Source organism: Lagopus muta, chromosome 5 (assembly GCF_023343835.1).
Source record: "Lagopus muta isolate bLagMut1 chromosome 5, bLagMut1 primary, whole genome shotgun sequence".
Taxonomy (NCBI): domain Eukaryota; kingdom Metazoa; phylum Chordata; class Aves; order Galliformes; family Phasianidae; genus Lagopus; species Lagopus muta.
Window position 1 is genome coordinate 18838264 of NC_064437.1, and position 18165 is coordinate 18856428.

At 37.1% G+C, this 18165-nt stretch overlaps 1 protein-coding gene and 1 long non-coding RNA gene across 2 annotated transcripts in view; one reads left to right on the forward strand and one right to left on the reverse strand.

Moving 5' to 3' along the window:
• Positions 1-18165, forward strand: part of RNPC3 (RNA binding region (RNP1, RRM) containing 3) — a 165017-nt gene that overhangs the window by 108604 nt on the left and 38248 nt on the right. The gene's annotated exons all lie outside the window — the stretch shown is intronic.
• On the reverse strand, positions 5744-7665 carry LOC125693475 (uncharacterized). Its single transcript, XR_007377116.1, has 3 exons — positions 7557-7665; positions 6170-6300; positions 5744-6088 (listed from the first exon to the last, which is right to left on the reverse strand). It is a non-coding gene; the product is annotated as an uncharacterized LOC125693475 (long non-coding RNA).

Here is an 18165-nt window from a genome sequence, read left to right on the forward strand (position 1 = left end):
GAGCTTCTTGCCTACAACAACAGTCTCATTCTCTACTGACAAATAGCTCACATAGTCACTTATGCCCTGTAAAACAAGTGTAGTATAACAGCAAGGTAGAACATCACAGCTACTTTGCACCACATACATGGCTTTTTAAAGAAACACCTATAGTTTCTGGGAATAAACAGCTATTCTTGTGACTCCCTTATCTATTCCAGAACTGGATTCATGTGTTAAGACATGGAGATAAGTGGTCAAAAAGAACTTGACAGTTCAATTAGCTGCACATTTGTTAGAAAAACAAATCTTCTGCTCAGCTAGTGTTTTATGCTCAAAAAAATCAAAATGCAATACCACTGTCTGCATCAGAGAGGATCCATCTGCACAGTACACTCGTGATGTTGATATGTAATTTAAACAGTAATTATTCCTCACCTATGCCCCTTTCCACCTAGTTCACATTACATGTATTGGTCATGCCAACACTGTGCATAGAGCTGTGCTATAAATGAAATCTCTGAAATTAACTGATTTAGAGGACGCACATGGTGCTAGGATGCTCTGCTAGGTTCATTGCTCTTCTTTTTACTGGATCTTTTGAATGATCCCTTTAGAAAGAAGGTCTGTATAAACATAACAGAGTGGAGCTAAAGACTACTGCACAAGGACAGAAGCAAGCATTTCAGAGAACATGTTTTTGAAAAAGGAAAATGCCTCACCAACCTATGTTCTCAGATCCATGAACAGAGCGCATAACTTCCAGCAGAAATGCAGTATTTTTCAAGTTTCCAAGGAATGAGGCCGCACAGTGGGAGAAGAGTAGAGGTGGGAAGAAGAAAGAAAAGAAAGGAGAAGAAAGAAAGGAGAAGAAGAAAAAAAAAAAGCTGGAATTCCATGGCTTCTTTTCCCTATTAATCTCATCACATTATATAACATTCACCTGACCTTATTTGCTTTATTCCTACAAACCAGAAAACAAGAGGTTCCAAGCTAGATGAGCAAATACAAAATGGAAATAAAGCAATCCCAAGTCTAAACAAAATAACCACAAAATGAGCCCCTGGAACAGCATGCATTCCAGTCTAGGAACAAAGAATTTAATTCAGCACTGGGCTTCACATTAAAAGCAGACTAAAGACTAAGGAAGGTCTACCACAGAAAAGTGACTTAAGGCATTTTCCTTTGTAACCTTTGTTTACAAATTTGCAGCTGTGGGGCTCAGCAGCATAATCAAGTGTGCCTGATTTTAATTAAGGGAGTAAAATTTGCATATGCAAATTCCTCTCTTACTAATGTTAATGCCTTGGTAATGCCAACAGTATTGAAAGATATAAGAAAACAAGAAAAGGAGAAACAACAACAACAAAAAGAAGTAATGAATTTTGTTTTGCTAAAATAAGGGAAAGAGCAGAGATTACAATATAAAATGCTTCCAGCTAAAATGCACTGAAAGTCCAATCTGGCTTTTATCCAAAAAGGTGTTTTCATGGCTAATATGGGATCCTCACCCTGTCACAGCATCTAAGATAAATACCTCAATGTGCGGCCTTGTCACTCTGTAGGAAAGTCAGGCACAGGTGAAAAGTCTTGTGGTCTTCAAGAACTGCTGTTTATAAAAGTGCCTCTCTCCCTAGAACCTAGAGATGCTTCTGGTTTTGGAAGTAAACCTCTGTACCTTAGACATTTCTAAGATGTTACAATTTTGCTTTTGGATCACTAAGAAACATGCAGATCCTCAGTGGTGAATGCTGAAAAGAATCAGTGAAAGGCAAAGCTCAAAAGCTGTCTCAAAAATACATTATATTCTTTGTGTTTAAGTTAGTGTCATTGAGATGTTTATAGATAAACCAGAAAAATAAATATTTCAAGCAGAGACTACTGGAGACTGGAGGGAATTGGATTTCTTTCATGCCAGTTTAACTGTAAGCTCCTCCAGGAATCCTTGGACAGTGGCATAATTCCCACCTTCTCATCTCCAGGAGGTTTTCGTTTTTAAAGAGTGAGACAGAAGCCTGGCACAATGTAAAACTGCTTGGAGCAATACTAATATAATATATTGGATATTCTATTCAGGCACCTAAGAGACTTAGGAAACAAGTCCTCAAAGCACAGTCAAAAAGCATACCACGAAGATCACTATATCTGTATTAACATAGGAGCTGCAACATACTAGAAAATACTGAACAATGTAACAGGCACCAGAGAAGCCACTGTGGTCCATTGAGTAAAATACACCCTTTCAGAATTACTGAAATACAAATTCACACGATAGGCCAAAAAGACAGACTTAGTCTATTGAATAAACATTGCAGTAAGCTTCAGAGCCATTATGGTCTACTGAGTAAATAACAAAAAGTATTAAAATGGTCCAGACATGTATTTTCACAATGTGACAGAATTGCTTCAGAGGAAATTCTTGTGTCAATTCTCTGGTCTATCCATGAGGGATTTCCTTTCTTTTCCTCTTTGTTTCACTGTTTAGCCTATTCCATGTATATTTGCATAATGATGTACAGTTCTTTCCAGTCCCTAGACACAAGTTATAACAATCCTTTTATAAATTCACCCCACACTAAAGCTGTTTATTTGTTATAGTTTTAGGCATTAGCCTCAGTGACTATTTTAACAGAGTTGAGAGAGGGAAAAATGAAAGGCGATGATGAGAGAGGCAAAGATATTTTCTAGCAAATTGGGAACAGTTGAAATGGTCTCTCTCTGCCTATTTCAGAATATAGCTTTCCCTTTCTTTGATGTTCTGTTTCACTATTTGACTCTTTTTTCCTAAACAAAAACTGGAAGAAAACCTTTTCATAACACTCCATTCCGTTTCATGATGGAGAGAAAAACTGTCTTGATCCCTGTCCATTGCTAGGCTCAGTCACAATTTTATTTCATCCTGTGACTTCAAAGGGCTTACAGAGAATTAAAATAATCAGGATTCTGATTCACCTTCTCTGTGAAATACAATAAATTAGGACCGTGCAAAGAATTGATTCCCACTGTCTGTTAACAAGAAGTTTGTTTTTAATTATCTAGGATCTGACTACTGATAATTGACAGATAAGTTAACAGGGCTACATTTTGTTCTCACATCTCTAAATCAGAAGATACTTGTCTGGATGACACAACTGCAACTTTGAATGGAATATTAGCACGTGAAATGCTTTTACGGCCTGTGCCAAGAGTTGTGCTGAGAATTTCCTCAAGGAGGTACCCCTGATTCTTTCCTAGTTCCACAAAAAGCAGCTGGCTGGCTCTGGGGAGAGCCGCTGCACTGAACAAGTTGAGTAACCCTGCTCACCAGGGAGGCAGATAGGAGCTCCAGTACCTATGCATAGAGCTGCACAGAAAAAAAACAAACAATATCTATTTCAAGCAGCTCTAGTAAAACAGCTTTCCAGCAATTACCAGATCCATTTTATAGAATATTTAGAAGGATTACTGACATAGAAAACAATACTTTAATATCAAAAGAAATAGTGATTTTGAAAAGAAAGCAGAAACAATTTCTGGGATCACACCTACTGGTAACTTTGCAGATTCTTTTACTGATAAATGATTTATCAATGTCTCTAGGGTTTCTCAACACAGAAGCAATGGTAAACTCTCTTTAGCTCTGTGGTAAAGTAAAACAGTCTAAGGTGCTTAACCAGCTATAGAGTGAGGTTGTAAATTATTAATGAGCATCTGTGGGCTTTTTATTTTAATACCTTGTTACAAATAACACAGTGATTTGCAACATTTACTAACATGGTTACTTTTCTAACGAAGAAATCAAAGACTTGGTGATTCCTATGAAGAGGATAGGTGTTTTGTCAGATGAGAGAGGATCAAAGTCGTTATGGAGGAAGGCGTGCATTCATACATTTCTATATTACAGCTAAGCAAATGATTTAAGGCTATCTGTCATGACAGTGTGGTGGCAGTTCCACCTATGTGCCAAGTCTATCAAACCACAGTTTTTCTCAAGACTAAAAATTGAATTAGTTCTTCCACAGACAGCAGCTTAATTTAGCAGAACTCCTGCTTTGCTCTTGACTGAACCACAGTCCGAGGAGACTTACTGAATTCAAATGAAAATGTCTACTTGGGCCCATCTGTGCTTGAAGCTGAGTTTGCAAGGCTCTGACGAGGAAGAAGTAAATATGCAAGACAGCTCGCTGAAGAGAGTGACATGCTTGCATATGCCCTCCAAAGCCCTGAAGTCTTCCACAGGGCAAAACTGGGAGGAAGATACACCATGGTGATCTTCTTCATGCTCATAACTGGATGGCGTGACAAAGTATTTGGTGCATAACTGTGTACATGGGGCTGTGCACTTACTCACTCACTCACCTATGATGAGCTAAGAAATGCCAAGAGAGAACTACTGTTGCCAGCAGCATTTCAGTGCCACATCCAAAGAAATTGAAGCTGTGCTGGCAGGCTGCCCTGTCCTCAGCCGATGCACTGAACTCAGCCAGCCTAAGTTGAGCCACCCAAGAATCCAGGAGAATACATCTCTTCATCTTGGTCTGGCAACTTGCATATCAAAACAAACAAACAAACAAACAAACAAACAAGCAAACAAAACAGTTCAGTATTTCACATACGTTTGTCACCTGGCTAAACAACACTTTATTTGGAAGAATCTAAATCAGGCCTCTTAAGCAGAACATACGCCAATACTGTGTTCATTAATGAACAGTTATTACTATACACTGTCATCAGTTTCCAAGGAAATCGACCCAATAATGCAGCTATCTCTATTCAGCATGTCCCAATTAAGCATACAGTAATAATATTCTACATACATATAAGCCATTCATTCTCAAGCACTTCAAAGATTATACAGTACACAGATACCACTGTGATTAGTGTATTATGAATGTTCCCATGTAGTCACAGTGAACCACAGCAGCTTTTCAAGTGGAAGGTGGCAGCCAACTGGCAATGCTGGTTTCTGAGCTACCATGGATGAAGAAAAAATGCTGCAGTGTCCCTGACATAAACCCATAATATTAAAATAATAATGATGATGATGATGATGATGATGCAATCTTGAATTTTTGAATGTCTCTTGGGCAGAAGGACATTTAGTTTTAAATCTAATCAGTATAAAACCATGTAATACAATGCACAGAGCTCAATCAATTTAATTTCAGAAAACAGTCAAGATTTCTATTCTATAAATCCATGGATCCTGAAGATTAAATATTTCAAAATCTGTTATTCGGACCACTAAGCTCTCTTTACCACTGACTGAATGGTGAATTATTGTTGAAGGCACTTTCATCCCTTTAGCAGCTAATTTCACTTTTATTTCCTCCTTCCATTGTAGGAAGTATTTCTGACTAATCACTTCATTTTTCTGGTTATAATTGCCCATTTTAGAAATGCAGAGTGTATTTCATCTTCAGCTACATCTTTTTTTTCTAAACATCATCTTGTTTAATCCAGATGTAGTGTATATATATGCATATCCCCCTGTCTATGACAAAGCTCCTCCCTCAAAGTTTGCCTGGGATACGCTCACTTTAAGCTCTTGAAGTAGCAGTAGTTTAATAATCAGATCAACTACTTTGTAAAAAACCCTTTCCACCTGCCCTATTAAGCAAATATTACCATCAACTAACAGAGAAAAACTGCTTGTTTAGGTGGTCCTGTTGTCAGCTGGGGGCATACAAGTCCAGGTTGGATGGGGCCCTGGGCAGCCTGATCCTGTGGGTGGCAACCCTGCTCATGGTAGTGGGCTGGAACTCAATCATCTTTAACATCCCTTCCAACCTAAGTCATTCTCTATAATTCCTCCCTCCCCTTCCCCTCCCCCCTCTGCTCACACAAGAAATCTAGGGTTTTTTTGTTTTTTGTTTTGTTTTGTTTTGTTTTGTGTTTTTTTTTCAGGTCAAGGACACTACGAGTCTTTGCAGACCTACTGGTTTCTGTTAGAGATGTCAGTATTCAATTCTTCCAAATTTCTGCTGCATTTTGCATGTCCTCTGAAAATACCATGGGTAAAGTGCCATATTTTAAAATGCTTTCATAGAGAGAAGTTCAGTCAGATCACGTCTCTTATTGCCATTCTCTTATTATTTGAAGATGGATGAAGAGGTATTCCTCAAACCTGCTAAAATAAAAATGTTACTTTTGAGAAGGACTAAGTTCAGAAAGCTGTTTAAGCGCCTGCTTAGCTCTGGCATATGCTTACCATTTGTTGCGCAAGGGACTTCATTCACTCTCACTTATCATGTTGTTGTGGAAAAGAGACATTTCTCAGAATTGAAGCTGAAGTACTGCGAAGTTTAGCCTCCGAGGTGAATGTTTTGGAAGGTTAATAGCCTGTGGAAATAGAGGAGCCCTATGTTATGTTTAGTACTCACTTTGGCTGAAAGATGAAATAGACACACTTCACCTAGGCGCTGAAATGCAGCCACCTGTGGGGAGTAATGTGCCAGCTCTTTAGTGCAACAGTGCAAAACCATTTAAGCAGGAAGTGAAGCGCTATTCCTCAGTCCAAAGAGAGAGTGTTTGCCATTGTTGTTACAGAACAGTATGACATTTTTCTTTGGGTGGAAGGCGCTGTTTTTGCAGTGCTATATTTCAAAAGGATTTAGGTTGGGATACACAGAAAATGGGACTGTGCCACCGGTTAATCAATAGCTCAGCACAGTAGACCAGCACTGGAAGAAACCAGCAGAGGCAGGAAGGAGGACAAAGGGAATGTTACTTAATGTGAGTGCCTACCTAGAAGGGTCAGTTTTAACATTGAACCCCTAAAGGGAGACTCAAATTTCCTGCAATCAGATATCTTTAGCACTTTTGCAATAGATTGAGATCAATATGCAGTTTCTATACCACGAGTTTCTTTATTTTCTGGCAGAATTTACTCTCCTTACGTAAGTATGCGATTACCTCCCGTAAGTTCAAGTTTAACTTTGTTTGGAATTTCAACCAAGCTAAATCTATTCACTTTACAATTCACTTTTATGCTGCCAGAGTAGCATTGAAAAGAGAAAGTGAAAGTCTGAGAAAAAATCTGGAAGAGGGAAAGCAACAAAAATACTTTGCAGTTCTGAAGAAACCTTCAGACAGTAAATGAGAATAATTCTAATTCTCTGAGATGATTTTTTAAAGGAAACCACATATTATGTATGTTTATTGTAGTAGCTGTGGTATTCTCCTCCCCTCAGCTTCTCTTCCCTTAAGCTGAAGGAATTTAACTTCTCCAAATTCATATTGCCACCACAGCCAGCCATTGCCCTCCCAGCACACAGAAGAGGAGGCACTGGAGTGGTTTAAAAAGTGTAATAGTGCAAAATCAAAAGATTCTGTATTGGTAAAATCTTCCTACTCATTAGACACACTTTGGCCTGAAGGTGGCAACATTGAATAACATTCTAAGGAAAGAACCTTCACATATAGATACCTTTAATTAAAAGTTTATGTTTTTTAGCAATTATCCTCTCCCCCATTAGTTTTTCACAATGTGTTGAGAAAGAAATAAGATGGGGGGTATTGTAAATTCTTCTGAAATAATATTAACTGCACATTATGCAAATTTATTTGCAAATTAAAATTAAATCTAACAAACATACACTTTATGCCAAACCTTCCATCCCTTCAATGTAAAAGCTATTTTCAAAAAGGATACGCTGTGTGTCTCCTTTTGTAATATTACTATCAATAGATGCTCTTTACCCTGAATGTAAATCAGTGCTTTCAAACTGGACCTTGCCTTATGCTGAGCTATTTCACCTCCTTCTGTAAATGTTATGCTCTGGGAGGTGACACATTAACCAGGCAATAAGATGTGGTACTCTGGGACATGCATTGCATGGGGGAACGAGGCAAGCACCCTGCAGACCAGCAGGTGAAGCGCAGTGTCTTTATGTGAGATGGGCAGCTGATAGGCTTGTCCCAGAGCGTTCTGTGGAGAACACAAGGACAGAGGGATTTAAAATATTATTTCTAATTTCTTTAATAATAATAATAATAAAAAAAATCAATCCCCTCCTACGAGTGGGTACTGAACTTCAACATTTGCAGATTTTCACAGTGTTCAGTGATTTTACCTTTGGCTTCAGTGCTTTCTGTTTATCCCACTGATTACTGTCCTTGTGGCTACATGAACAAAGGTATTTTACATGGAATCAAAACAACATTTTACACAGTCCTTGCTGGTAAAGGCCACACGTGCACTACTGTGAGCATTCCCTACTAGCAATCAATGGTAGTTTAAATAAAGAGACTTAACTCAGGCAGCCAACAGACAAACAAAATCCTCAAAGTTCAGAGGTCAGTAACTATTTCTTGTGGTTTAACCCAGGGGGTAACTCAGTACTGCTCAGTCGTTCTCACTCACTCTCTACTTCCCAGTGGGATAGGAGAGAGAATCAGAAACAAGTAAGTAGTACTTGTAGGTTGAGATAAAACTATTTACAGAGAGAGAAAAAGAAAAGGATAATAGTTTGGCTATATGTATGTGTATATAATATATATACATATGAATGTATATACAAAGTGAGGCAAAAGCAATTGCTTACCACCCTCTGACCACCCAGTGTGCCCCTGAACAGCAGAAGGAAGAGATGAACTCTCAGCCCTTCAAAACTCCTTTCACGTGATGACAGCTTACATCAGCTCTCCTTATTCTGTTCTCTCTCAGCTCCTTGAGCTCTTCACTGAGAGTGGTCTTGGCTCTATACAACACTGCTAAACAGCACCTATAAACATTGGTGTATTATCAACATTGGTTTTCTCCTTGAACCAAAAACACAGCATCATACTAGACAGTCTGAAGAAAGTAATTCCATCCCAGCTGAAACTAAGACACAGTTATATTAAGAGGGGTTAGGAAAAAAAAACAGCTGCTGAATTTGCCCTGTCTAGAGAAAAAATGACAAGATAATAGGCTATGAGTACTTAGGAGTACTTAAGAAAACAAAATTGGAAACTGCTGTGGGAAGACTGTTGGCAGCATAGGGAAAGCAGGTAGAAGTACTCATAGCTCAAAATTAATGAAGGGAAAAATGTAGATTAAATAGTACAAAATGAGTGTACAGGGAAGTAATACAGCTGAAAGGGTCACTGATTTCAAGGCAAATGTTAATCCTGGAGGATTGTAGATCATATCAACCTTCATTGTTTGCAGAGTTTGGAGTAGGTCTTCTTAAGTCTAATACCTATGGGTCAGATCACTCCTTGATATGGCAGTATCTTATGAAGGAGTGCTTCACACTGAAAACTCTGCTTCCAGAGGGGCTGCCCTGTGAAAGCAAGCCAGGAGCTTGGCTACAAACACTGTTGGTTCTTACACTTCTGTAACAGCCTCCAGCTTTTACAAGGGCTTTTCCAGGCAGAAAGAACACGAGAATCCCTTGCTAATGATTGTGTCTGTTGGCTCTGGAGAGGAGCTGATGTAAATAAAACATAATAAATAAGATCTGGAGAGCAGCTAGGTGGAGTACCATTAATTCAGCTGGAAAAAGTGCCATTGATGAATCAGTGACCTATATAAACAAATAGTTCTCATCATTTCTAACAGAAGGTTAGATTTTGACTGTGTATTGATCCTTGAATAAAATGAAACAGTAAACTGCTATCCATTCAATCCAGAAAAAAGACCACTGAGGAGGGACTTAGAGGAAAATAAGACCCCAGTCTTTACCTGCTTATTCTCATCCTCCCACCCTCTTGCCCAGTAGAATAGGCAAGCAAGGAAATTCTTTGACCTTGTTGTACCTCAAAAGAAGATTCAAATAAGTGCCCTTGGAATGTAGAACAGGCTCCTACTATGTGACACCACAGTAACAGTCTCGCTCTTAAAGATTAGTCATATTTCTGGTGGGGTTTCAAATGCTTTTTGAGGACAAGCTCTGAAGTTCTTTTTAATGTACCCACTCTGATTTTCAATGCATTCAGTCATTAAAGTAGACTTACTACCTTTGGCATTTCTATTAAAATGTTCAGAAGAGGAACGGTTTCTGAGTGAGTCACTGAGTAGAAAGCACAGGTATCACAGAGGGAGAAGACGATAATTACTTCCAGGCACACCCTCTTGGAAACTGAATAGACTTGATGAAGAACTGGTAAAATTGTAATACAAAGAGCAGCATCACAAGGTAACAAGGCAGAAGAGCAAAATTAACACAATCCCAGCCCTATATATTCAGTTCAGATTCTACATTGTGACAAAAAATTATAACAAAACTAATAGAAAGAGTTCCTGTACACTGTGATACCAGATGACTCCAAATGCTCCTGAGCAGCAGTGTACACAGCCTGCTTCTACAAGACCATCACAGCTACAAAGGATGTACAGCTGCAACAGTGTGGACAGACTAAGTGCATGAGTAAACAGGATGGTCTCAGCATAAAAATCTCATAATAACGCAAGACAAAATGAATTAAACAATGAAAACCCATGATTAAAAATAATCTGCAACAGATAAATAAAACAAAACCATTATGGAAAGCTTTGTTTCATATAGAAAAGTTTTATCAAAGTATTTAAGCAAACATAATCCTGACCATTCTCAGGTCTGGTGTGATTTCATTTTTTAGGATCAAAAGTTAGAACTCAGCAGCTAGATAAGAGCCTCAGACACAGTGCATTTATGTTTGGTCCATTGGAGAGGAGAGGGCAAAGGTTGCGCTATATTTGTTGGTCACAGAGCTGGTATATGAGCTCATCAGTCTCAGGCATTCAATGTGCAGACATACGGTGTGTATCATGCCAACTCCCAGGAATCACTGAGCACATTATCTCCCGTGTCTTCTTGGTACTTAGATAGTCTGATCTTTCCCTGAAGGAACTCTGAAAGGCATGCTCTAGTTCATGAAGGATGGATCTACAGATGTAGAACTCTTGGCTTCACACTTCCCCTTTCATGGCTGCCAAGATCCCTTGATGGGACTTAGGAGACCACGATGGGGCTTTATGGTGCCACTCGTGTGGTCCATTCCATTTGCAGGACTGTCTCTGCAAGGTTCAAAGACCAAGTGCCCCAGACTAGAACACTTTATTACAGTAATGCACCTTTAAAGGAATGATAGATTATAAAAACTTTAACAATAAATTTTAATGAAGTCATGTGCACTGATTATTTATGCTTTAATTATTATGCCTGTCCTCTCTTACTCTCCTGAACTGGCGCTACTTTACTTGCAATAGGGACAATTTTGATGAAGATAAATTAAAGCCTCTGATGCTTAATTTTGCACAGAATGAAATATTTAGTGTGTTAGTTCATATTCTGAAATGGTAACTGGAAATTCTCATACCTAAAAGAATGAAGACTTCATTCAACCAGCAAGAATCAGCCAGAACTGGCTGCAATGATCTGTGGTTTTGACAGGGGCCTTTTTACTGAAGAAAATTACAGTGAATCTCAGATTTCTTGGTGAAATCAGTTCACAATGTACGTTCAGGACAGTGGCATCATCTGCTTAATGAGATACGGACTTCTAAAGCACGTGTGATTATTATTATTATTGCTATTGCTATTATTATTATTATTGCTATTGCTATTATTATTATTATTATTATTATTATTATTATTATTATTATTATTATTTTGCCTCGTGGGTTCTCCTGCCAGTTAGACCCTGGAAATGGTTATATCTTTTTGTTGTTTGTGGGTTATTTTGATTATCTGAGATGGAATTTACTATACCATTTATAGCATTGCCTCTGAATACATTTTCTATGTTTTCTTATTTTCTCCTTCTCTAAAAGAACTCACTGTAAGAATGCAGGAACAAAAAAATCCAGGTTGAAGAAACCTTTAATAAAAGAACTGCAAAAGAATGAAAAAGAACTATGGCAAAACAAGCAGGTCATTCTATAAGATTCACTTGCTCAATTTTAATGTATGTCAGAGCAGGATGGCAGGACTCTAATTGGATTTGAAAGCTGTGTGATTCTCCTGTAATAAAAAGCATATTTGCCAGGGCAGCTACAGGAAAACATTATTCCAACTGGGTCTTAAATTTAGGGGACAGCAGAATGAAAGAATGAATAATTCTAGTAAATAACCTTCTATATGACTGTGGTATGTCATGCAACTTAAAATCAAACTCCAAAAAAACCCCAGGATTTATATTAAGTTTGTCTCCTACCAACAACCTCATATTGATTCCTGGGGGAAGCTTTCAGGGAGATTAGCAAAGTAATCCTTCCATACTGGGGGTTATGTTTCTCCGCTTAAATGACCATTGCTGGTGATGAAAATGCTAGCAAAAATGACAACAAAAGCAGATATCATTAGAATTCAGAATCTGAGTTCTATCTGGAGTCAGCTTAAATTATCTTTGAATAGAGAGCTATCACATAAACTTCAATCTTTCAGTGAAGAAGTATGAGCAGCATTGTATGTATCACTATTTTTAATGATGTCTTAGCAACACGAAAACACTAATGTTATGTGCTTTTTTTGTGTGTGTGGTCTGGGAAAAAATGATTGGAAAGTTAGCATTTTAAAGCTTTGTATTTATTTCCTCTTTAATACACTTTGAAACATGCAAAGGAGTTACAAAAACATTGTCTAAATCTTGTGAGGAACATAAAGGTTTTCTCACAACACTTGGTAATGCTGAACTTTTCTTCAACCCCCCTTTCCCCACCCACCAATGACAGATCAAGGAGATTTTTTGTTGTGAAAAAAGACTGCCTCCAGATACATTTCTATCCTTGAAGGACAACGTATGGATAGGAGTTGAACAGAACCGCTACAGTTAAATGTGTAAACAGCACTATTTGACCTGACAACCCTGCTGAATAGAAATATGCATTCACTTTAAAAGGTGCCATACACAAGAAGATTTAAATGAAAATTATTGGCTTGTTATTTTTTTTTTCTTTATTTTTTTCTTATTCCTGCAGAATAATGCAGGAATAACTCAGTTTTCCTACCTCATACTCCACTATTCTATTTCTGGTTTACTATCAACTTTGGGCACGAAGTCTCATGAATAAAGCAAATGGTCTCTTGAGGGAACCATAGGCAATGTTCTTATTAACCAAATCTATTTTATATTACCGCTGCTATAAAATAAAGAACATAGCAAAAACAGCAAAGCCCTGCATTGTGCAGGATGAAATGCCACACTGCTCAGGATGGACCTGAGTCTTTGTGGGAAGTAAATATACCTTGGAGACATTTAGAGTGGGCCGGCACTGATGTGCTCTGAAGTGGTGGGATTTCATCAGGTGGAATTGAAGGAAGAAAATCCTTCATTCCTTCTCACTTCCTTTTCCTCTGAAGGAAATGAAAGAAAATCCTTTCATTTCCTTCTCACACAGGAGATCTTACTCCTAGGCTAGAAGGAAGTTCTGCAGAATGTCTACTGCCAATGAAAAAAAACCACTGCACTGCCTGTCAAGTGTGAGTCCTGAGATGCCCACAGTGACACATTTTCCAAGTAAAAAAAAAAATTACTCTACTTTTGTATCCTGAGGTAAGTTCCTTGACTACAGCATAGTTTCATTCAGGCCAATATGAGAATGGAATCACTAGTCATGGCACTAGAAATAGCAAAGACATTTAGAAATCTTCACACTGCTCACTCCTCACCTACAAGACAGTCTCCATCCCTACATTTTTAATGATAGAATTATTATAGGTAACTTCCATGAAGAACTGGCTTTTTAAAAATACAGGTAGCTGAAAAATATCTTATACAAGTAAGCTTGTAAAATTCAGAATATCTGGTATTTTAGAAAACAGGAGAATGTCAAGAGATTAATAGGAAAACATTGCAGTTAAAATCAAACCAAAGCCACAAGGATGCTAAGTTGAGTGTCGGCAGAGAAGATAATGAGATGATATTTTAATCCCATGTACCAAGTGCATGATTTTTCAATAGTGTGCAATCAAAAACTTGTACAGTAGTTTTCAGATAAAATTACTCAGAGAAAACTCTGCTCTTATCCGCATATTATTTCAGAAACGTCCACTTGGTGCATTTTTATGAAGAATGAATCTACATTGAACTCTTCTTTGGTTTTAAAACTTTCAGAATTAAGCAAAGAATCATAATTTGAACAATTCACACTTGGCTTATTTTTTCTATCATTTCCCTCTTCGCATTACATGGTGATAAGAGAAATTATCATCCAGCTTATGCATTCCATTGATTTAGCAATTTTATTACTGTGGCACTTTAAAGTCATGGATTTTGGAGTCAGTTTAAAGATAAGAGAAATAGTTTGGAGCTAAGTGTAATTTGTCCAACACTGCCTGTCCTTTGCTTCACTAGCCATTTAATTAGTATTATAATAAGAAAGAACACAACGTTAAGAAAATCACAAGGATATATGATAGTTTCTCTGACGGAACATATTTAAGATGATGCCTTTGAGCAAAGACATGGAAACGAACTCATTGCAAAATTTGGTAGAGAAAAAAAATTAGTTTTTTCATTGTTGCCAGGTTCTTTTGCCGGGAGGGAGGAGGGGACTGGAAGAGTTCTTCAAAACCATTAAAATGCAAAGTGACAAATGGTGCTGAATAATTGCCTCATTCTAAATATGGTTTTGGCTTAGATTATAATTGTTTGTAAATAAGAATTCAGTAAAGAATAAAGTACTTCCTAATTTTTATTTTACTTATTTATTTTTTTAAGTAATAGAAGATGTGGTGCTTCACTGAGTAAAATTAAAAACAGAGTGTGGAGAAATAAGCTTCGAGTCACAAATCCTACCTGCCACAAACTTTCATTGTGTCAGATCATTTTCATGAGTCTACTTAGAGATAGAGCTGGTTGATAACAAATGGACTTAGGCGTATGCTAGCAGAAGAGAGAGAGAGAATTCTGTAGATCCAAGTAAAAATGCCTCTTTCTTAAGATTAGATATGATTATTAATTAAACTCAAGGTTTTCAGCTTTCATTTGGGATGTTCTGTAATTAAGGATAATGTTGCAGGGCCCCTGATCAAAATCTTCATCAAAACATGAGATGCAGGTCCTACATTAGCTATGTGTTCCCTTAAGCAGCATTTTGCAACTCTGTAGTATCAAGTGTTATTGCTGCTATTAGCATTGTGCTCTTTGAAGTAAAAAGTGTTTCTTTGATTATTAGATTTGTATGGAACTAGAAGTAAAAGCAAGGTCTGGAAACAGAGCGGAACCAAATTTTGGCCCCAGCTGGATCTGTATTTGTTCTTCACAAGAACAGAAAAAGAGCTAATGGTATGAACATAGTCTGCCAATGAAATCTAGCATTTCTTCAGTTAGGTGCAATATACTATCCTTATGTGGTAGAATCTGCACAGATGTGCACAATTCAGGAGACAATACAGGACTGAGCTCCAAATAAAGATTATGATGCAGTTATTCACAGTTAAAATATATACAAAATTATTATTTTGCCAAGATGTCAAAAAACTTGCCCTTATTGTTACCTGTGTGCTATAGTGATAATTTATGATGCTGCAGTGTTATGGTTTCATTGGCACTGGACTAGATATTTCATAGCTTGTTGAACACAGTGAAAATTCATCAGTTTCTCCTTGGTCAAATATGATGATACATACAGGGTTGTTCAGTGCTATTTGCCATTCAGTAGTGCTAGATGAGTAGCGCTGTTACTGTGGAAAAATAATAAAATATAAGTAAAAAACAAAATTTACCAGAAATAAAAAAATACATTTGACTGAATATCATTAAACTCAGACATGAAAAAATAGCTCCCAGAGACAAAAGACATTCAAGCAACGTATACTTCCATTTTATCACTCTGTCCCCTTTTCTGAAACATCCTATGCTTTATTTCACTGATCTGTTCTACTGTTCAACCAATATAGGGTTCAAAATTTGTCTCCCACTCTGAATAATGAACCCTTGCATAGTCCAGGACATCTTCTTTATATAAAAAAACGCTTTAACGAAGCATTTGCTGTTAATAAGGCCAAGGGGCATCTCTGCCACCTAATAAACACAGAGCAGATTTAGCAAGGAGATTCAAAAAAGTAAGAAAAGCAGGTGAAAATGTAGTGTAGTGTTAAAAAAAAGAGCCTTGCAACTCACAGAAAAATAAAAGATTACTTCTATCTTGGAAGTTTGAGAGATGAAGTATCCAGGTAATCCATGCTTCATTGGCACTGTTTAACTTTCTGACACAGTTTTAACTTTTGTTTAATTATTTATTCATTTATTTTCCAGATAAAGTAGTTATCAGAGTAATGGCCATGGAATTCAAATAATGAGCCCTCTATCAATGAGGTTGGAATAAACTCAAAGACGAGAGCATAGTCTACCGCAGTTTAATGAAACTTTATTTTGTTGCAATCCAATTTATATTTTTTTATTTTATCTTGGATTTTCTTTTTATTTACCGAGTATTATTAACAGTTTAAATACTGTCTCCCAGAAACCAAACTGCACTGTCCAGAACTTTTAGAAGTGGTTGTAATAGCATATATTAAAATATATTATACTGTTAATTTCCATCTGCATTAGGCATCAGAAAAAAATGACACATGATATTATGTAATACAGTATAATATAGTGGCACATGTTAGCTTAGAAGAGTTGTTCTTCCCTTTCTCATCTTCAATTTTGTTGATATACCAGCATTCTTCTACATTTAAACTGTTAAGCAATTCTTTTAAAAAGCTTATTGTAATCAACATAATGCCTGTTTTGACATCTTCTTTGCACACCTTTTTGTGTCTTCACACTGTCCCATTTCCTTAATACTTTCAGTAACACAAAATACCTCTGAATGAATTTGTTGAATGAGAGAATACGCAAATGGATCCAAATCCATGAAGCTACAGCCAAATAGACAGGAGACCACCCATAAGTATCTGTGTGTTGGTAAGGAAAAATCTATTACAAAAGAATTCTCTTGTCCATTTCCTTTATTTTCAAGGAAATAGTGTATCTACATCAACAGAAAATCAGCACATTTCACAGCCATTATGCACACTGGCAGCTCAGCCAAAAAGAACTCGCAGCATAGACAACCTCTACATCCTAGTAAGAGAGTTCAAATACAGGCTGTAGTGCTATCTAGCTCCTCCAGGATGTAAGTTAAACTGTCTTGAAAGCCAGGGAGTAAGCTAAGGATAACACTGAAACTAGGAAATATATTACCCACTTAAAAGTAAATTTTGCATTTTGAAGAGTTCGGAGATAGTTAATCATTTTGAAATAGAACAAAAGGCTGAACTCACTTTGTACACTTCATAGAAGCTACAGAGCATCATCCAGAGTGGAACCAAGTGCCTTCAGCTGCAGAAGGAAATGAGAGTTGCAGAAGGAAATGAGAATTGCAGTACTGAATGATATTTATTAATATATAGCTTGCTGGATTTGAGCTTTAAAAATTGACTTGCAGTTTTGGCTTGTCAAAGTAGGTGTTCCAGTTGTTTTCATTAAATAGAAACTATTTGTGCAGGAGGTGTGTGGAGATAATTTGCTTCTGTGAATCACATAAAGATGTCGCCCTGAAAGCACATGTAATCCAATTTTTTAGTAGTTTCACTAACAAGAATAGCAACACCTTCTCCATCTTTCCACTTTCTAAGACTAGTAAACCTTACACATTTATTTTGAACTTCCAGGTCATCTAATTCAAGTCTCACAAATAAAGCACGAAGAACACCTAGGTATTATAAAGATGCCAATCAGTGAAGTAGGCTTGCATGTAAACGTGTTTTTTGTTTGTTTGTTTGTTTGTTTTTGTTTTGTCCTAGCATACTGTAGTAGAATTTGATTAGGATAATGAGATTTACAAGGAATTGTCCATCATAACTTGTGGTAGAAAAGCTATGAAATCTATTTAATCCAATTTTTGTCATGCGAGTTCATATAAAGCAATAGTCAAAATTACTTTCTTGTGAAATGAAAGAGAAAGAAAACAGTTTATTTTGTGATAACTCACATATTAAGTAGCAGGCATTCTAGAAACAGCTAGTATATTAGTTCTTCCTACACTATTATGCAAGGTGGAAAGACTGAATGCATGCCACTGTGCATGTATATATGCATCCGTTTTCCAGTGGTACTGTGTTAAAAATGCCAAGACACACAGTCAGAAATGACCTTTTTTCTTTTTATGGACAATACTGATCCTTGTGCAAGTCCTCTTAATTGTGATGTCCCGACAGCAGGGAGAAACTAAGTGGTACTGATTTCCACTGATTTAAATTTCACTTAATTGGACTGAAGGGCAGAATAACAGGGCCTTCATACCTC